Raw genomic sequence first — 22,062 nt, forward strand, 5'->3', positions numbered from 1 at the left:
CAAATAACGGGCGGCCAGGACCCTGTTCGACTTCCAAAATCCACGCGCCCGAATATGTGCCCAAGACATAATACCAAACACGGCAGCCAAAGCCGCAAACTTCCTAATGTCATGGGCGCGAGGATAGACCGCAGGCTGGCTAGACTTAATAACCCTGCGGACTACCTGGGAGACCCGAGCCCTGGAACAGGGAACGATGGAAACCGGATCAACCCAAAGCGCATCCCCAGCCACCCCGGCTGAAGCGCGCAGGTTAACGGCGAAGTGCTGTAACTGGACACAACACATGATGCACCCCTGGCTGAACCAACCAAGCATCAATGACCCACGGATCCCTCCGGAAAGCAGCCGTCACGTTCTTCGTCAGAAAAGATGGAGAAGGCTGCAAACGGACAAACCTACCCCCAGGACCAAAAGAGCAGAAACCCCTGTGCCGGAGGAGAGCATGAAGCTCCCCTACCCGGCCCCCAGAGGCCAATGCCAACAAAACCAAAGACTTGGAAAAACAATCAGGAACTGAAGGGGCCACCACAAACCAAGGAGAGGAAAGATAGGAGAGCACCCTGTCCAAGGACCAGGACGGCTCAGGAGGCGCATGAGCAGGCCGGAGGTGAAACATAGCACGGGAAAGCTTACGAAACGGGGCGGATGTGACGTCCACCCCGAAAGCTAGCTTGAGCGGCTCCGCCAGCGCCGCACGATACGAGGCGACAGTATTAGGCATCAAATGACGGTCCTGAAAAAGCCAAGAAAGAAAGGACAAAACAACCCAATCCGAAAGAAAAGACAACTTACGAAGAGCCAAAAAATGGCGAAAAGAACGCCAGGAAACTTCATACTGTCGCCGAGACGAAGCCCTCAGGTGGGACACCATCAACGAAGCCACCTGATCACCATAGAAATGGTGATACACCCGCGTCAGAAAGACCAGACGCGAAGAGCAGAGGAGAAGGTCGAACCAGCCCCGTACCGGATCGGACCGACCTGCTGAAAGAGGCGGAGCTGCGGGAAACGTCCCGGGTTCGGGCACCGAACCAAAAGCACCGGAAACCAAGGCTGGGCCGGCCACCAAGGGGCCACAAGGACTACTCTCCCTGGGAATGTCTCCAACTGAACCAGAACCCGAAGCAACAGCTGGACCGGAGGAAAGAGGTACAGGTAACCCCACCTTGACCAGTCCTGCTGAAAGGCATCCACCGCGAACACTTCGCAGTCAGGGAAGGGCGTCACATATATTGGGAGACGCCGAGACCACGCCGACGCGAAGAGGTCCACATCTGGGAGACCGTACGTCTGGCAGATCCAACGAAACGAGTCGTCGTTGACCGTCCACTCCGTGGACAGGGTAAGGAAGCAAGACAGACCATCCGCCAGAACGTTGGACACTCCCCGGACGTGAACCGCACGGAGAGCCAAACCCCGAGAATCCAGCAGACGAACCACTTGAAGGGACCAACCCCAAAGAGCCAAGGACCGAAGAGAACCCCCACAGTTCAGGCAATGAAGCACTGGAGAACAGTCCGAATGGAGGGGAATGGTTGATCCCCGAGTGACCCGAATCATCCGAAGCGTGAACCAGACAGCCGCGAACTCCCGAACCGTGCTGTGAGCCCGATGGAAGGACGGACCCCACCGTCCCTGGCCTGCCTGGAGAGCACTGGTCACAAAGCCCCAGCCATGAGACGACGCGTCCATGAACACATCGAGCGAGGGCTCGGGAAGGCGCCAAGGCACCGAGCCCCGAAAACCCCGAAGAGGAAGCCGGTGACGCAGCAACCGACATAAGACCCCTGGAGGATGAACCCAACGATCGCGAGAGGCAGAAAAGACGTCCCCGAAGGAACCAAAACAGACGTTGAAGCCAAACCCGACCCGGCGGGTAGACTAACACGGCGAAGCTCAGACTCCCGAACAACCGCTCGAGCAACCGCCGAGTGACCCGGGACCCCCTCAGAAACAGCTGACGGCGGTCCCGCAGCCACCACAACGCCTCTGGAGGGAGAGACAAGGAAGCGGTCTGAGAATCCCAAACAAGACCCAGCCAGGTCCGAACCTGGGACGGAACCAGATGGGACTTCCTCCAGTTCACCAGGAACCCGAACCTGGCGAGCTGGGAAAGAACCATATCCCTGGCAAGCAGACAAGCTGACCGACTGGGAGCCCACACCAGCCAGTCGTCGCGGTAGGCCAAAAACCCGAATCCCTAGAAGATGCAGACGGGTCACCACAACCCGGGTCAGACACGTGAAAACACGAGGTGCCAGATTCAAGCCAAAAGGTAGGCATAGAAAATGGTAAGCGTGACACCCCACCAGAAACCTAACCAGTCCCTGAACCCCGGATGAATAGGAACGTGCCAATACCCATCCTTGAGGTCCAGGGACAAAATCCAGGCACCCGGCTCCAACAGAAGCCGGACCTGAGACAGAGTAGTCATCCGAAAGGAGGGGCAAGGAATCCAGGGGTTCAGACGGGACAAGTCTAGAATGAACCTCAGATCCGCACAGTCCCGTTTTGGCACTGGAAACAGACGGGAAACCCCACCTGAGGGACATAGTCGTTTCGACCATGCCCAAGCGCACCCACTCCAAGACGACTTGACGAAGCGCAGGAGAAGAAACCTGCCCTGTTAGCCCCGAACCCCCCAAAGGAGGACGAGTCGCCCAATGCCACCGCAGGCCGGATGACACGACCAAAAAGGCCCTCAAATCGTGGAACCAAGCGTGGACAAACAGAGCAAGCCTCCCCCCCATCGCCCCATCAACGGGGCAAACCGCGAAAGGGCCGACGCCCCTTACAAGAACCCAACCGTCGAACAGGGCGATCACTGCGCCGATCAGACGACACTGGCCCCGAAGGGAACAATGGCTCAAACTGGCACCAATGGCCCACCTCGACCAACGGAACCCGGAACCCTGGCACGACCCCCCCGAAATTGCCGAAAACGACCGGTCCGGAGAATCAACAAGTCCGCCATAGGACGACAACTAGACGAAGCCGCGTGCAGAAACCGAGAGACCGCAGTCTCTGCAAACAGCAACGGACAAAACAGAGACGAAAACCTAAGAGCCAGGGCCCAAGCGGATTCCAAAGAGAGGGCGAGCACAGCCTGACGGCACGCGAGGCGAAAAGCAAAAAACAGACACCGCTTCCTTCAGGATGGGCGCAAAGAGCTTAAACAGTGCAGCTGACGCCCTAGCTGCCGAAGACAGCGCCCCGGATGAAGACCCTTCACTCAACGCTCCCACATCCTCCTCAAGCCAAGCAGAAGACAGCTTGAGAAGGGAAAAGAAACGCAAGACCGAAGCCAAATGCCCACAGGAGCGCAACTCCTCCGCAACCAAGGAAGCCGAAAGCTGAGGAACCTGCACGTGAAACTGGAAAAGGCCAACATCCCGAGAAAGCACGAGAGCGAATAAGCCCACATTAAGGTGCTCAAACTCGCTCCCCCCCCCCCAGGTAAACCTGCATAAAAGTAGCCGTTTCCCGCCAATCAAGCGTGCGGGTCCGACAGAACCCATGCCACGCCCCCAATGAAAAGAACAGGCAGTCTGCCAGCCAGGAAGACTCTGGAACCTCCAAACGCACCCAAAAACGGGAAGAAGAACCGAACTCAAACGAGGACAGATCCATTGGGGAGGCATAACCCGGGTCTCGCAAGAGGTATGCAGCAAGAGCTTCCCGAGCCACCTTCGCGGAGATACGGGAAGTAGAAACCCCTGGAAAGACGGATCCGAGGTACCCAAAGGTGCCCGAAACTGAACCCGGGGAGGAGCCGAACCCAAATCACACTCATACAGGGAAGGGGGGGTAAGAAAACCCCTCCCCCTGCAACAATAAGCCCCGCGGGGAAGGCAAAAGCAACCAAGCGGGGTCACGGGGCCCAAGGCCCCCAGGTTGACTCCTCCCCAGCCCCAGGATCCCCACGTCGGGACCCGGGGCAGAGCCGTCCTCCAAACCCTCTACCCCTGAAGAAAAGGCAGAGTCCAAGGGAAAGGCAGACAAGAAGGGGGTCTGCTGGCAGGACCCAGAAGCCTCAGCAGGAGGAACCAGCTCAAATGCCTCCGTCCCCGACCTGGATGGGGCAGCCCCGAAGCAGCCCGAGTCTCACTACCAACTAACTCTGTGCAGAGGCCAAAACCCTCAGACGTTTTGGAGCCGAACACAATGGGGGGGGGGTGCAGGAAGAACCACAGGGGAAGGACCAGGGGGCGCGGCTGGAACCAAAGCCATAGCGACCAATGCCCCCAGGTCAGGGTCCCCAAAGCCAAAACGGGGCAGCCTCGGGGCATCCGGGTGGGAAACCAACCTAGCGCGTTGCAATAACCTAAACCTAACATGCAACGCTGATGCTGCCTGTACCCTAATAGGAACATCCTCAGAGTAAAACTGGAGCACAAGCAGAGAACATGACTCGCAAGACTCCGGGTCAAAGGTGTCATTGACCCAACAGGCAGCATGACGGAGACAAAACAGGCGACTGTCACCCTGAGACAAGGGCACACTGCAACCTTCAAACCCGCACAAGGCAGGCTGGAACTCAGGAGATGCATCCATGGGTCCCCGAGCCCCGACAGGGGTTTCCAGGGCCCGTAGGTTAGCAACTACGGGAAGCCCGGGCAAGGTGTTGCTAAATGGTTAAGAAACCCAAACAAAACAAGGGTAAATGATAATATTGAAATCCCCTGGGACGTGTACAAGCACGGGGGCCTAGCAGAGGGGCACCAAAACAATACCAGGGAAACTATGGACCCACGAGGCAGAACCTCCACCAGGCAAACAAAAACAAAACAAAAAAGAAAGAAAAACCCCGCAAAAGTACACCGTCTCCAGAGGCAACAGGAACCGGTCGCCGCTTAGGTGGCAGGCCGCGCAACACCTTGACGCCCTAACCAGCACAATACCACTCCCTACCCAAGGCCAAACAAGGGCCCCAAGCCCCAGCTGGCCCCAAGGGCGAGGCAAATGCCGAGCAGCAAGAACCTCTACGGGAGCGGTCCCCGAACGCCCCAGAGAAGATAACCCTGACACGCAAGGGCAGTACTCACAGGGTGCCTAGGGAAGAAGCCCCTAGGCGCTGATGAAGTACTCCTGGCCACCGCACACCACACAAAAACAGCAGAGAACGCCACATGAGGCAAACACCGCCAAGGAATTTGAGGCCAGAGAAGCCTCTATCCCGGTTGACACTAGCTTGCGAACTGAAGGCAGCCGGCGTGGTGAGGTCCGGGGCCCCCCATCCCCCTCCCGGGGAGGGGGGAGCTGCGTGGACAACCGGCGCGGCAGTAAATTGATTGTTTGATCGTTTTCCTTGGGATTGTAGGGAGTTTTCTACCTCTGTTCAGTTTTTGTTGTAGTTTCTTACCATGTGGGGTTTGTTTTGTTATGCCTACCTTTCTGGGTGCCTAAGCCCGGTCAATGGCAGATAAGGAAAAACCCCAACCATATGGGGTTTTCCAGGGCCATTACTCCCTGAAACCTCTCTGAAGGGACCAGGTTCTGGCGCTGGTCCCTGGTAGGTCTGAACTCCATAGCTAATGTCCTGGTCTAACATAACATACATTAGCCCGATAAGCTCCAGGGAGCCGTAGGGGCTCCCCACAGAAAATTAACAAATCAAATTAATTTTTTCCCTTGTCGAATAATTAATCTACATGCAAAATAAAAGAAATGGAAAAAAAAGGAATCTACTATTAACTGGATGGAGGACCTTTGAAGGGCTGCAAGACGGCACTCTGGGCTCACCAGCTCTAAACACCCGACACCAACTTTGCCCACACTGCAGCAACACACGCGACTCCCGTGTTTACTGTTTATGATTTTTTTATCACATTTTTATATATTATAGAATGTGTTGAATAACTTGACTTACGAGCACATAACTCTCAAAAAATGGATTAAGTACATTAGTAACTACGAAGGATATTGTTTCTAGGCCTACAGTGATTGAGTGAGTATGAGTGTTGAGTGCGGGTGTGTAATTATCCAAGTGTAGTTACAGGATGAGAGCTACGCTCATGGTGTCCCCATCTTCCCAGCACTGTCGTATAACACTTTGAAACTATTGACGGTTTTGGCCTCCACCACCTCACTTAACTTATTCCAACCGTCTACCACTGTGCGCGAAAGGAAAAAAAAAAAAGAGTAATGTAATGAAACACCATTTTCTGGGCGAGTCCCAAACTCCCTGGAGCTATCCAGGCTGAATGGATATGTATATCTTTTTGGCATCAGTCAATGCTTGGAGTTCTTGCCCACCGGGGACCACGAGCCAGAACCTGGCCCCTTCTAGAGAGGCACGAAGAGCAATGGCCTATAGAGACCACCCCTCCTCCCTGTGGTTAGGAACATTCTATGTCTGCCATCGACCAGGACAGACACCCAGAAAGGTAGGCGCCCCAAAACAAACCTCTATTCTGGTAAAACTATTGCGATCGAAGGTCAAACAAGTGGACAGAACTCCCACAATTGAAAATTAGCAAACAAGCATGACGTCATCACGTCGCCAAGTTGCTGTCTGCACAACCCACCCCCTCCCAGGGAGGGAGAAGGGGGAGCCCCAGACCCACCCACCAGCAACCCAACCTTCAGTTCTTAGGCTGGATGTCAAAAAATGTGAAAGCACCGCCGACCGGAGGGAGGGAGGGATGCCAGGGAGCCTCCGGGACTCGCCCAGAAAATGGCATTTCATTACATTTAACACTGGTTTTCTGGGGGAAGCTGCGTCGGCTCCCCGGAGCGACTTCACCACAGATAAGGAAAAGGAAGGAAGGATCCGAGAGGCAGACGCCACGCGCTCTAACATAAAAACAAGACTACAGACGAAACAAAAAACCCCAGCAGACGACCCGGGAGACTCGAACCCCAGAACAGGAAGGAGAGGAACCCGGGCAAACCAAAACGCATCCATGGCCCCAGAGGCCAAGATGCGCAGAGAACAGTGAAGAGCCGGAACTGAACAACAAAGGAAGCACCCCCGGCTGGACCAACCAAGCAGCAACCCAAGGACCCCTCCGGAAAGCAGCAGACCCAAACAGCACCTGAAAGAAGGGGACTGCACGAAACGAACAACCTATCACGAGGACCAACGAGTTAGAAAACCACGGGTGCCGGAGGAGAGCCGGAAACTCCCCCCCCCCCTAGAGGGCAACACCAACAGAGGGAGACCAGACAAACAAAAACACCAGAACCAAAGGGATCACGACCACCCGAGGAAAAGAGGGAAATGACCACCCGGGCCAAAGACCCGGACGGCACGGGAAGCGCAAGAGCAGGCCGGAGGGGAACAACGCCCAAGACAACAACAGAACGGAGCAGAAGGAATAGCAACACCGAACGCAAGCTGGAGCAGCCCCACCAGCGCCACCCAAGACGAGATGACAGTACACGGCACCAGACGACGGTCCTGGAACAACCCCGAAGGGAAAGATAAGACAACCCTATCAGAGACCGAAGAACCCTGGGGAGCCGGTCGGCCGAGCAGACAGCACGCGGGACTTGGGATCCTGTGGTCCCGGGTTCGATCCCGGGCGCCGGCGAGAAACAATGGACAGAGTTTCTTTCACCCTATGCCCCTGTTACCTAGCAGTAAATAGGTACCTGAGTGTTAGTCAGCTGTCACGGGCTGCTTCCTGGGGGTGGAGGCCTGGTCGAGGACCGGGCCTCGGGGACACTAAAAGCCCCGAAATCATCTCAAGATAACCCTTCACAGTGATTGGAAAACCGGAAGAACCGCCAGGAAAAGTACATACTGCTGCTGAGATGAAGCATGCAGGAGGGAGACTGGTTGATACCTGGTTGATGGAGTTTTGGGAGTTCTTCTACTCCCCAAGCCCGGCCAGAGGCCAGGCTCGACTTGTGAGGGTTTGGTCCACTAGGCTGTTGCTTGCAGTGGCCCGCAGGCCTATATATCCACCACAGCCCGGTTGGTCCGGTACTCCTTGCAGGAAACAATCTAGTTTCCTCTTGAAGATGTCCACGGTTGTTCCGGCAATATTTCTTATGCTCGTTGGGCGGGTGTTAAACAACCGTGGACCTCTGATGTTTATACAGTGTTCTCTGATTGTGCCTATGGCACCCCTGCTCTCCACTGGTTCTATTCTGCATTTTCTTCCATGTTGTTCACTCCAGTACGTTGCTATTTTACTGTGTAGATTTGGTACTTGGCCCTCCAGTATCTTTCACGTGTATGTTATTTGATATCTCTCTCGTCTCCTTTCTAGTGAGTACATTTGGAGGGCGTTGAGACGATCCCAATAATTTAGGTGCTTTATCGCGTCTATGCGTGCCGAATATGTTCTCTGTATTCCCTCTCTTTCAGCAATCTCTCCTGGTCTGAAGGGGTGAGTGAGTACTGAGCAGTACTCAAGATGGGACAACACAAGTGACTTGAAGAGTACAACCATTGTGATGGGATCCCTAACAACGACTAACAACGAAGCCACCAGCGCCCACACAGGCGACGAGAACTCAAGACAAAAACCTGAGACGCTAAGACTGGAGGGGAAGAACAAACCAGCCTCGTACAGGGCTGGACCCTGTACGGACCCGCAAGAGGGGCAGAGCCGCCGTGAGACCCTCAGGATCAAAAACTGAGGAAGCAGCACCCCCATCCAAGGCTGGCAAAACCAGAAGGAACGGCTGCCAGGTAACTAGGAACCCAATCCCGGCGAGCCAAAAAGGAACCAACCCGGGGGCGAGCAGAAACGCCCCGTCCGGGAGGAACCCCCCCCCCCCTCCCCGGGCCCCTGAAGGACCAACAAGGCCAACACCAAAGAGCCAGGGCCCAGGCCGAGACCAATGAGGAAAATGAGTACCACGAACTAAAGTGCGAGACGCGAAGCGAAAAACAGCGACCTCGCAACCAGCTCCAGCAGGGAAGAACAACGCATGCGTTTCCAGGGTATACAGGAGGAGAACTATGCAGAACATGTACCGCAGAAAAAACGTACAGTCCAGAAAAGGAACCAAGAAAAGCAGTAGCCAGGACTAGAAACCCAGCTACCCCAGTCCCAAGAAAAGGAACCAGAAGGGCAGGAGCAGTGACCGCAAGTCCACACCAACTTGCAGACATTGCTACAAGAAGCCTGCTGTGAGAGACAAGGAAAAAGTGCACCAAAGCACTTTTTCCCAGACATAGCACAGCACCAAAACTGAACACAGGGGTAGGCCAAAATCAGGGAATGGAGCATGGACAGAGGCCCACCCCAGCACCCAACAACAGTATAGTATAGCCAATAAGCACCGACCATGATACACACATGGGGCCTGGGGGCCTGGTAGCCTGGTGGATAGCACGCAGAACTCTTAATTCTGTGGCGCGGGTTCGATTCCCGCACCAGGCAGAAATAAATGGGCAAAGTTTCTTTCACCCTGAATGCCCCTGTTACCTAGCAGTAAATAGGTACCTGGGAGTTAGTCAGGTGTCACGGGCTGCTTCCTGGGGTGTGTGTGTGTGTGTGTGGTGTGGAGAAAAAAAAAGTAGTTAGTAAAAAACAGTTGATTGACAGTCGAGAGGCGGGCCGAAAGAGCAAAGTTCAACCCCCGCAAACACAACTAGGTGAATACAACTAGATGAATACACAGCCATGTGTAGCACAGAGGGAGGAAAATGGAAATAGGCAAGGAAAAGACCGGAATACGAACCAAGAAGCAGCCAGTAATGCAACGTACATGACGAACCACAATGTGGGGTGTGGATGGTCACACATACGCTGAGGGACACCATGGATATCAGGGCGCAGCCAGGCACTGAAGATAGGCAAGGAAGGAGTGTCCAGAGATCAGAGACCGAGACAAGGAAGGAGTACACAAAGCACAGACCAGGGGAATGAAGGAGTATCTAAATAATGAGAAAAGACATGGGCACCGAAAAACTAAAAAACATCGAAATGCAGGGCAGGGCCCCACAGTACAACTTAGAACTAGATACACAAAGTAATGTCACCACAAGACACACACACAGTGTCCTAGCAAACACACAACACCTAACACCCCTGTTAAGTGCCAATGACGCTACCCTGGCAAGTAGGGAAGTGATAGGGTAGACAAGGACGGAGTATGCAACACAGGTGGTACATGCACAAGGGGGACACAGGCAGAAGCCGAGTACCCAAATGAGCCACAGAGACAGTAGAAAGAACATCCTCAGTGACAGTAGTCAGGAATCAGAATGCAGTAGGAAGTGATGTGGTGGAGGCTGACCCCATACACAGTAGCAATGTAGAGAAGATAGAGCCCAGTAGGCTCAGGAAGTTGTACATCGGTGATTGACAGTAGAGGCAGGACCAAAGAGCCAGAGCTCAACCCCCTGCAAACACAACTAGGCAAGCACAACTAGGTGAGTACAACTAGGTGAGTACAACTAGGCGAGTACAACTAGGCGAGTACTCCACCAAAAGCGAGAACCAGCGCCGGGCCGACAGTCGCCAGAGAGTACAATCTCACCTGCAGAAAAAGACACACCACTGTGTCACGACACAGCTGAGCCGTGCAATGTAACAGGAGCATCCCTAATGGAGAATGTCCAGAGGTGCGTGCCCAGTAGAAGACGAGGTGCATGTAGGACAGAGGCGGAGGCGGCGCCACTCAGAGCCGCCCCACACTCGCAAGCCGAGAAAAGAACCAAAAGATTGCTCCACATATAAAATCCAGAGCACCCCGAGTATCCAGGAGGTCAGGACCGGAGATAAGAGCGAAAACAGCATAGAATCCGCGAGAAAGAACGCGGAACACGAACACATGTACACCACCCAGCAACGAAACGATCACCCCAGCCCCAGCGCCCAAGGTACGAACCTTACCGCCCATCATCTGGGTGGCACGGTTCGTACACCAGACATACAAATGTAGCACATGACACAATATGTAACAAACCAGTCGTATATACACATATCGTACATACACCAGCAATGTGTACGTAACGAATATGAGGAATGTTGAAACAGGATCAAAGGAGAAGGAGAACGGAAGAGTACCAACGATTCAGAAAAAAAATACGAGGGAAATCTCACTGGAAACCGGAAGCCAACAGACGTTCCAGTAACATTGGAAGTACCGAAGAGGTTTGCGAACCAATGAGAACTGTGACAAGCAATCACAAATGCACGGAAGCACAGACTGGCCCAAGGATACCCCAGACCATGCGACGTGCAGGGATCCCGATACGAAGGGAACAGCATCGCTACACAAGCTTGAAAAGGGTGAAGAAAGGGATGAAAAACACCCCCAGGAAAGACGGAACCGACGGACCCGAAGGGACATGGAACTCGAACCAACACACACGCAGAGGGGAAAGAAAAACCCCACTCTGGGGAACTGCAAGCCCGGCTCCAAGGGTACAAAACCCCAGCAGGGCAAAATAAGGCCTAGGCCTCCAGGCCACCCCCTCCAAACCCCGGGAACCTCTACAGCAGGACTCAGGGCTGAGTTGTTCCCCCAAAGACCCAGCCCCACAAGGAAAAGCCATGGCAGCTGTACAAAACACTAAGGAAGGGAGCCCACTGGTCAGACCCATACAGCACGGCTGTGGAAACAGGCTCGAATGCCTCCACCACCACTCCGGAAGAGGAAAACCCCCGAGACCACCCGAGTCTTATTCCAACCAGACCCAGCCCCAACCCCGAAACCCGCCTACGGTTTGGAGCCGGAAGCAAGGGAAAGGAAGTATGCACAACAGAAGGAGAAGGATGAGGAGGAGCGGACAAAACCGCAGCCGAAGCGACTCCCACCCCCAAGTCCAAACCCCTATAACCAAAATGGGGCAGTCTTGGGGCATCCGGGGCCGCAACCAACCTAGAGCGTTGTAGCAACCTAAACTAGCATGCAAAGCCGCAGCTGCCTGCACCTGCATATCATGAACAGTGGCTTGGGTGAACTGGAGTACGTACAGACAACACACATCGAACGATTCGGGATCAAAATCAAAGACCCAACAGGCAGCATGGCAGAGGCAAAACAGGCGAGTATCACCCTGAGACAAGCGGACAGAGCAACCTTCAAACTCGCAAGACATGAGCAGGGGGATTTGGAGGTCACATCTATCAAACCACGGAGCTCCCATGGGGTTTCCCAGGGCCCTTAGCCATGGTTACACGCTAAGGGAAGCCCAGGCAGGGTACTGCAAACCGGCACCCAAGTCTACCAAACAAACAAATACAAATACAAACTTCTAAAGCTGAACCCCTGGGACATGTCCACTCACGGGGGGCCAAGCAGGGGGACCACCAAACACAGAATACAGACAAACACACCCCAAGAACAGCAATATGGGACCACAAAGGCAGACCTGCCCACCAGGCAAAAAACAAAAACAAAAGAAAAACCCCGCAAGAAGAGAATGTACCCAGGCGGAACAGAGCCAGTCGCTGTTATAGGTGAAAACTAGCTGTGCAGTACCCCGCACCCCTGCCAGTGACAAAAACTACCCCCTACCCAGAGACAAACAAGGATAAGAAAAACTCCAGCTGACCCCAAGGGCGGCCAAATACCAAGCAGTAAACGGCACAGCGAAGGTAGATCCCGAGGTGACTTGTGGAAGGAGGCCCCCTAAGCCCCAAGGGCAGTACTTGCAGGGCACCTAGGGAAGGGAACCCTAGGCGCATACAGCCCGAGTACCGTCGAATACGACTCCTGGCTCACGCACCACCTGAAGAGAGAGCCCACACCACAAGGCACAGGACAAACAAAACCTGAAGCCAAAGGCACGACCAGAGATCCTTAGACTCCCATCAGGCAAGAACTGAAGGTTGGGTCGCCGGCGGGTGGGTCCAGGGCTCCCCCTGCCCACTCCCAGGGAGGAGGGGGGGGGGCTGCGCAGATAGCAGCGTGGCAACGTGATGATGTCATGCTCGTTTGCTAATTTTCACTTGGGAGTTCTGTCCACTTGTTCGACCTTCGCTTGCAATAGTTTTACCAGAATAGGGGTTTGTTTTGGGGCGCCTACCTTTCTGGGTGTCTGTCCTGGTCGATGGCAGACATAGAATGCTCCTAACCACAGGGGAGGGGGGGGGGTCTCTCTAAGCCATTGCTCCTCGTGTGTCTCTAGAGGGGGCCAGGTTCTGGCTCGTGGTCCCTGGTAGGCAAGAACTCCATGCATTGACTAATGCCAGAAAGATATACATATTCATTCAGCCTGGATAGCTCCGGGGAGCCGACGGTGCTCCCCCAGAAATTTCTTCAGCAGCTTTGTTTAGTTAGTTTAATTCTAATATTTCTTGTTCTTGAAGTTCCAGGGCTCGGGAATTCTTTCTTATCAATTTTGCACAATACCGTTACTATTTTGTACGTAGTGGTCACATCGCCTCTTCTTTTTTCTTCTATCTTCCAGTTTCGGCACATTTATTGCCTCTAACCTCTCCTCATAACTCTGTCTTTCAGTTCTGGAAGCCCTTTAGTCGCATATCTTTGGCACGTTTTCCCCATTTGTTGCTTGCATATGCACGCAACACACACACACTGATCACCACTTACAAAAAAATAATGTGAATTGACCAAATTGACAAAAGAGGAATTCCTGAAACTGGCAACCTCATGAACAAGAAGTCATAGATTCAAGCTAAGGAAACAAAGGTGATGAAACAAATTTTTGATTGTCAAAGAAAGCGTTCCAAGTGGTAGAAAGTTGGAAAAAATTAAGTGAGAAATTTGTGGAGGCCAAAACCATCTGTAGTTTCAAAGCAAATGTGACAAGAGTACTAGGAAGGTGGGACACCACGAGTGTAGCTCCCATCCTGTAACTACACTTAGGTAATTACACACAATCTACCAGAAGACATACAGAATTGTATGAACACGTTTGCTAATGATGCAAAGCTACTGGGTAAGATGATAAACTCGATTGTCATGCCCTTCAAGAAGACCTGAACAAAATAAGTGTATGGAGCAATACTTGGCATTTATTCCCATTACATTCCAGCAGCCACGTTATGGAATATGGAACAGGAAAAAAAAAAAGGCCACACAAAATCTTCACATTATGTGAAAAAGCTTTAAAGAATTCTGATAAAGAAAGTGATCTAGAGGAGGTTCTAGATGATAATAATAATAATAATAATAATAATAATAATAATATTATAAACCAGAAGATCACATAAAGAACACTGAGAGAAGCGTATGTTACGCTTTTCAACTTTAGAGTCACTTTTTAATACATGGGTGGCCAAATATTAAATAAATTATTCACAACCTTTGTGAGACCAAAGTTGGAATATGCAGCAGTTGCATGGCACCCATATCTTAAACAGCACATCAGTAATTTGGAAAAGGTGTAAAGACAAGCAACTAAATGGCTCCCGGAACCGAGAAACGAGTTATGAGGAAAGGTTAGTAGCATAAGTATATCAAAGCTACAAGAAAGAAGAAAAAGAAGAGGGATGATCAGTACGTACAAAATAGTACCAGGAATCTACAAACCTGAAAAGGAATTTATAAAAACTGCAAATTCGAGAACAAGAAAACCTAGGTTTCAACTAAGGAAACAAAGGTGTAAAAAAACAAATAAAGAAATTAGAAAGTTCACTTTTGCAAACCCAGTGGCAAATGGTTGGAACAAATTAAGTAAGGTGGTGGTGGAGGCCAAAACCGTCAGTATTCTCAAAACATCACATGACAAGAGTACAGTACTGGCAAGACGGGACAACACGATCATAGCTCTCTAACTACAGAGCGCTATGCTCATGGTGTAGTTATCCTGCATCTATACTTGGGTAATTACTAGCAGACTGTTACACCAAACATTATACACTTTTGCCATACAGTGGTACCTCAGCTTACGAATTTAATTCGTCCCCAGAGACGGTTCGTAAGCTGAAAATTCGTAAACTGAAGCGAATTTCCCTATAAGAAATAATGGAAATTGAATTAATCAGTTCCAGACTCCCAAAAAAATTAACTTTAAAGTAAATTTAACACTTAATTCACCCAAATCTTTAGTACTAAAGTATGTACAAGTTTTTACTTACCTTTATTGATGACTTTTGTTGGCATATGGAAGACTGTGTGGAGGAGGGATGTTACTGTTTGGAAGGGGAGTCCCCTTCCATTATAACATTAGGCGTGATGACTTCTCTGGGGTACACTTTCTGGGACGTTTTGCCTGCATACCACTAGGACCTGCATGTAGCTCACTGCTTGTTTTCTCACTATATGTCTAGCGACACTTGTTTTTCCCCACATTGTAACACTTGTCTGAAGTGAGACATCACATTGTCATTAAAAAGGTTAACACAATAGCCTGCTACAGTTTGATTTGGACGACACTTTTTAGCAAAACTTTGCAATTCTTCCCATACTGCACACATTTTCTTAATAAATGAGGAAGGAACACCCTTTACTCTACATCAACAACCCTCATACTATTTTCATGTCTACGAATGAAATCTTGTTTTCCTCTATGGTCATTCTCACATGTGTTTTCTTGCCTTGAACTTTACCACTGGCTTTCTTAGGACCCATGGCGAGATATATAATAACTTTTATGTTCAAATAGCCAAAAATCCGAAAACTGTAATTCTTTACAAAGAATTCAGGTGTGATAGTCACTAGGCAGGAGGCACTGGTAAACTGAGATGCGATTGCCGTGCCACCACGCGATAGGTCGGCCCATATGTGTATCAACAAACTCGTTTCCCCGAGGCAAAGTTCGTAACCCGATTCAAATTTTTCAAAGAAATTGGGCTCGTCACCCGTAAAGTTCGTAAAAACGGGGCATTTGAAAGCCGAGGTGTCACTATCTTTACAATTAAGCTATTATAATAGGCTGCTAAGATATATAATGTACTCAAAATACTATTTAAATAAATTTAAAATACTGTACAGTAGTTATCAAACCTTATATTTAATGAAATCAGGAGACTGCAGTAATCTCGAAAATCTCAGGAATGCTTGAAGCTTGCAGCAGATACCAAGCTGATGAGGAAAATTAAATTAAACACATTCTTTTCTCACAAAATTAATGCACTGAAGATCAGCTCAGTAACAATATTGTTCATGTATATCATATAATGTACGGAATTCTTGAATTCCGTACATTTATTTACTTAAGTACAGCATTTACTTATTTATTTACTTAAGTATTTTTGACAAAATGCTACCAAACAATACCTAAATAACTCACCTTGGTACTACCCTCAGTTCACTGGTCCATCACCTGCCAGTACACAGCTGTGTACACTAGCAAGACCACGCGTTCTCTTACTCTCGAGCAGCACCGACCTACCACGCAATGCTCACGCTGGAATGTTAACACAACTTGCTGAAGACTTCCAGATGATGCTTTAGTACCCTAATACCCACCAGACAAGGGTTAAGTAAACACTTGTCTCTAATACACCCATACATGTTCTACAACTGTGAGGGTGCGAGAGAGCGTCTGGTCTCATGGTTCTCCGCTTGTTGATCTCCCGCTGGTCGCCTGCTTTCCTTCTACACCTCTGCCGTTTTTCCTTATCTCGCTGTGTTGTAGGGGGGTACTGAATCACCTGAGGACCACATAAAGAATATTATGCGAGGAGCCTATGCCACGCTTTCTAACTTCAGAATTGCTTTTAAATACTGTACATGAATGGTGATACTGTATACTAAAGAAATTGTTCATGACTTTTGTTAGGCCAAAGCTAGAATATGCAGCTGTTGTGTGGTGCCCATATCTTAAGAAGCACATGAACAAACTGGAAAAGGTGCAAAGACATGCTACTAAGTGGCTCCCAGAACTGAAGGGCAAGAGCTACGATACGAGGAGAGGTTAGAGGCATTAAATACAGTGGCACCTCGACTTACGGTAATTTTGAGTTACGATGTAAATTTGATCGAAAAATGCGTCTCAACTTACGATAGTGTCGTCGACTAACGATATTTGTTGGTACACGTTTGGGTCGACCGAGAACGTTTCCGGTCACGCGGGCCAACCTGCCTCAGTTTACTATAGCTGCCCGCTTAGTGACGATCACGCCTTTAAGAAATTCCTTTTTTGTGGTGATTTTTTGTTTTTTGAACATAAAACTGATTATTATATATCAAGCCATGGGTCCCAAGAAAGTCAGTGGTAAGGTTCAACCTAAGAAAATAGTTGTGAGTCGAGGCAGTAGAGAATGTCCCTTCCTCAATAAGAAAATGTGTAAAGTATGGGAAGAACTGCAAAGTTTTGTTGAAAAAACTCACCAGATAAAGCTGTAGCAGGCCGTTGCATTGACCTTTTAAATGATAATGTGATGTCTTAGTACAGACAAGTGTTAAAATGTAGGAAAAAAAAAAAGTGTTTTTGACAGATTCTTAGTAAGACAAGCAAGAATACAATGAGAATACAAGCAAAGAATAAATCAGTGTTATAAATCGAATAACTGGAAACTGGTGACATCAACCTGGGACAACAAGAGGTCACCTATACCGACCGGGGACCAGCTTCGCTACCCTACGCTAAGTACGTGCCATAAAGTTTGAACAAAATAACATACATAATATTACAAATATACGGTATACATATAATATTACAAATATTAAATATATAAATATATACATATAATTTTATAAAGAGTTAAAAGGACTGACATCAACAAGTGATCCATACAGTGAACCACAAATACACTACAATACATCAGACAATGGAGAGGTGTGGCGAGTGTTCGGGAGTATTGGGAGGACGTAATGTAGGCGTCAAGTGTTGCATCTGTAACATAAGATTTCACCTGGGCTGTGCAGAATTGTCTCCAGGATGCACAAAGAGGCAAGGAATTTACTGGGTTTGCAAAGATGACAGATTAATGTTGGAGAACATAACTAAACTGATGAAAAACATTCCCGAGTCACAGAGATTATCATTCACAGACAAGCTACCAGTGATATATGCGGACTGGGAAAAGACAACATTGGATAACGACCAAAACTCAGGAACAGATAGTTTAGAGAACCGCAGCAGTAGTGTGGAGGAAGAGGGTATTGTGGTACAAAATAACAGCAATATTGCAGAGCCAGGTAATATAAACAATGAGAGCAAGAGTGAGACAGGGTGCATAGATGAAGGAATTGAGACGAAAGACGGAGATGGCTCCAATAAAGAGGTAGACAAGACAGACGCATATAAATACCTTGAAAAATGCAAAACCGGAACACATTTGCAAATTCTATGCTAAAGGAATATGCAAATATGGAAAATTAGGAGCAAAATGCCATTTTCTGCATCCCCGAAAAAGCAGGAACATGTTGGCGAGGGGTACATGCCGTTTTGGAACAGGGTGTAGATACTTCCACCCTAAATTATGTCAATTTTCAATTAGGGACAAAAAACCAGCGTTGAATGTAATGAAACGCCATTTTCTGGGTGAGTCCCGGAGGCTCCCCGGAGCTATCCCAGGCTGATATGCTAATGTCAGACTTTGGCATCAGTCATGTGTATGGAGTTCTTAGGCCTACCGGGGACCACGGCCAGAACCGGGCCCCCTCAGAGAGGCAAGGGGAGCAATGGCCTATAGAAGCCCCCGTGTAGTTGGAAGCATTCTATGTCTGCCATCGACCGGAACAGGCACCCAGAAAGGTAAGCGCCCCAAAACAAACCCCTATTCTGGTTAAAATTGCTACCCAATACCGAACTAGTGGATAGAACTCCCCAACCGAAAACAAGCAAATTAGTGTGACGTCACACACTGCCGCGCCGCTGTCTGCGCAGCTCCCCCCTCCCCGGGAGGGGGAAGGGGGAGCCCCAGACCCCCCGCGCCGGCTACCCACACCTCAGTTCTTGAGGCTGGATGTCAAAAACGCGAAAAACCGCCGACCGGAGGGAGGGAGGGATGCCGGGGAGCCTCCGGGACTCACCCAGAAAATGGCGTTTCATTACATTCAACGCTGGTTTTCTGGGGGGAGCCCCGTCGGCTCCCCGGAGCTAACTACCCACAGACAGAAAAAGAGGGACTTACCCGGGAGGCGGTCGTCGCTCACCCCTCAACTCGAAGCCGAGACAACTGGCTGCAACCGCCGACCCAAAGCAACACAGGCCCGACGAGGGCCAGGGACATTCACAAGGTAACGAGCAGCCAGGACCCTGTTCGACCGCCAAAATCCCCGCGCCCGAATATCAGACCAATACACATTCCCAAAGACGGCAGCAAGAGCCGCGAACTTACGAACGTCATGGGCACGGGGATAGACCGCAGGCTGGCTAGACCTAATAACCCTGCGGACGACCTGAGAGACCCGAACCCGCGAACAGGGAAGAAGGGAAACCGGATCAACCCACAGCGCGTCCCCGGACACAGAAGCTGTGGCGCGCAAATAACGGCGAAGCGCCGCAACCGGACACAAAACATGATGCACCCCCGGCCTGACCAACCAAGCATCAACCACCCATGGACCCCTCCGGAACGCAGCAGTCTCATTCTTCGCCAGAAAAGAAGGAGACGGCTGCAAACGAACAAAACTATCACTACGACCAAAAGAGCAGAAACCCCTGCGCCGGAGGAGAGCATGAAGCTCCCCTACCCGACCCCCAGAGGCCAAAGCCAACAAGAAAAGTGCCTTGGAAAAACAATCCTGGACCGAAGGGGCCACAACGAAACGAGGAGATGAAAGGAAAGCGAGCACTCTGTCCAAAGACCAGGACGGCTCAGGCGACGCATGAGCAGGCCGGAGGTGAAACAATGCACGAGACAGCTTGCGAAACGGCGCAGACGTAACATCGATACCGAAAGCAAGCTGAAGCGGCTCCGCCAGCGCCGCACGATACGAAGCGACAGTGTTAGGCATAAGATGACGGTCCTGAAACAACCACGAGAGGAAGGACAAGACCACCCGAACAGACAAGGAGCTAACACGACGAAGACGCAAAAAGAAACGGAAGGACCGCCAGGAAACTTCATACTGCCGCCGAGAAGAAGCCCTCAGGTGGGACACCAACAAGGAGGCCACCTGATCACCATAGAGATGATGATAGACTCGAGTCAAAAAAACCATACGCGAAGACTCGAGGAGAAGATCGAACCAGCCACGTGACGTACCGGCCCGATCTGCTGAAAGAGGCGGAGCCGCGGGAAAACCCTCGGGTTCGGACACCGAGCAACCAGCGCCTGAAACCAAGGCTGGGCCGGCCACCAAGGGGCCAGAAGGACAACTCTCCCCCGGTAAGTCTCTAAGCGAGTCAGGACCTGGAGCAACAGCCGAACTGGGGGAAAGAGGTACAGGAACCCCCACCTCGACCAATCGAGCCGAAAGGCATCGACCCCGACGGCCTCGCAATCGGGGAAGGGCGCCGCATAAACGGGAAGACGCCGCGACCACGCCGACGCGAAGAGGTCCACTTCGGGGCGCCCGAACGTCTGGCAAAGCCAACGGAAGGACTCGTCGCCGACCGTCCACTCCGTGGAGAGGGGAACGAAGCGAGACAGGGCGTCGGCCAAGATGTTGGACACGCCCCGTACGTGAACCGCCAGGAGAGCCAAACCCCGAGAACTCAGCAGACGAGTCACCCGAAGCGACCAACCCCAAAGAGACAAGGACCGCATCGAACCCCCGCGGTTCAGGCAATGAACCACCGGAGAGCAGTCCGAATGGAGCCGAATCGTCGATCCGCGGGCCACCCGAACAAGAACCCGAACCCGGCGAGCTGGGAAAGAACCAAATCCCTGGCTAGCAAGCAAGCTGACTGGCTGGGAGCCCAAACCAGCCAGTCGTCGAGGTAGGCCAACACCCGAACACCTAGGAGACGCAAACGAGCCACCACAACCCGTGTAAGGCGTGTGAACACGCGAGGTGCCAGGTTCAACCCGAACGGGAGACAACGAAAGCGGTAACTCAGACGCCCCACTACAAAACCGAGCCAGTCCCTGAACCGCGGATGAATCGGGACATGCCAATAAGCGTCCCGGAGGTCCAGGGACACCATCCAAGCACCCGGCTCCAAGAGGAGCCGAACCTGAGACAGCGTAGTCATCCGAAAGGAGGGGCAATGAACCCAGGGGTTCAGACGGGACAAGTCCAGAATGAACCGCAGGTCCGCGCAGTCCCGTTTCGGAACCGGAAACAGACGGGAAACCCATCTGAGGGACGACGTCGTTTCGACGACGCCCAAGCGTACCCACTCCAAGACGACTCGACAGAGCGCAGGGGAAGAAGCCTGCCCCGCCAGCCCCGACCCCCCAAAGGGGGGAGGGGCCACCCAACGCCACCGCAGGCCGCGAGACACGACCCGAAAGGCCCACGAATCGTGGGACCAGGCGCGGGCGAACAGCGCAAGCCGCCCCCCCATCGCCCTGTCAAAGGGGCAAACCGCGAAAAGGCCGGCGACCCTTACGAGACCCAGAACCCCGCACAGCGCGAACACCGCGCCGACCAGACGAGGGAGGGTCCGCAGGAGGAGCCAACCCCAAACCTGACACCCGAGGCCTACCACGACGAGAGGAACCCCGAGCCCTGGCACGACCTTTCCGGGAAGACCCACCCCGGGACCCCCGGAAAACCAACAAGTCCGACATCGGACGACAAGCCGCCGACGCAGCCTGAATAAACTGCGCCACGGCCGACTCCCCAAACAGGAGAGGACAAAAAGGGGAAGAACGCCTAAGAGCCAGAGCCCAAGCAGATTCCACGGAGGAACCCAGCACCGCCTGCCGACACGCGAGGCGGGAAGCATAGAACAGGGAAACTGCATCCCGCAAAATCGGCGTGAACAGCTTCAACAAGGCAGCCGACGAACGCGCAGCCGAGGACAAGGTGCCGGACCCCGGGACGGACCCAAGCGTCCCCACATCCTCCACGAGCCAATCCGAAGACAGCTCCAGGAGGGAAAAGAACCGTAAGGCCGAACACAAAAGGCCCCGAGCGCGCAAGTCCTCCGCCACGAGCGCCGCCGAAAGGGAGGGAACCTGCACATGGAGCTGAATAACGCCCACATCGCGGGGAAGGGCAGGGGCAAACAAGCACTCATTCAGGTACTCAAGTTCACCCCCCAGGAAAACCTGAAGCACCGTGGAAGCTTCCCGCCACTCCAGCGTGCGGGAACGACAGAAGGAATGCCAGGAATCCAGACCAAACAAGGGACAGTCTGCTAGCCAGGATGACTCCGGAACCTCGTAACGGAGC

At 51.7% G+C, this 22,062-nt stretch overlaps 1 protein-coding gene across 2 annotated transcripts in view; it reads right to left on the bottom strand.

Annotated features, from left to right (window-relative positions):
- Positions 1-16,527, bottom strand: part of LOC123766863 (zinc finger protein 723-like) — a 32,998-nt gene extending 16,471 nt beyond the window's left edge. The window contains exons 1-3 of one of the 2 annotated variants that reach the window (XM_069339329.1): positions 16,337-16,527; positions 16,115-16,231; positions 15,829-15,906 (exon numbers count right to left, since the gene is read on the bottom strand). The gene's annotated coding sequence lies outside the window, so the exon portion shown is untranslated. Of the gene's footprint in view, positions 1-15,828; positions 15,907-16,114 lie in introns of both variants that reach the window. The other variant, XM_069339325.1, reaches the window with a different exon arrangement.
- Between the last annotated feature and the right edge of the window lie 5,535 nt (positions 16,528-22,062).

The sequence above is a fragment of the Procambarus clarkii genome, chromosome 5 (assembly GCF_040958095.1).
Source record: "Procambarus clarkii isolate CNS0578487 chromosome 5, FALCON_Pclarkii_2.0, whole genome shotgun sequence".
NCBI classification, from domain to species: domain Eukaryota; kingdom Metazoa; phylum Arthropoda; class Malacostraca; order Decapoda; family Cambaridae; genus Procambarus; species Procambarus clarkii.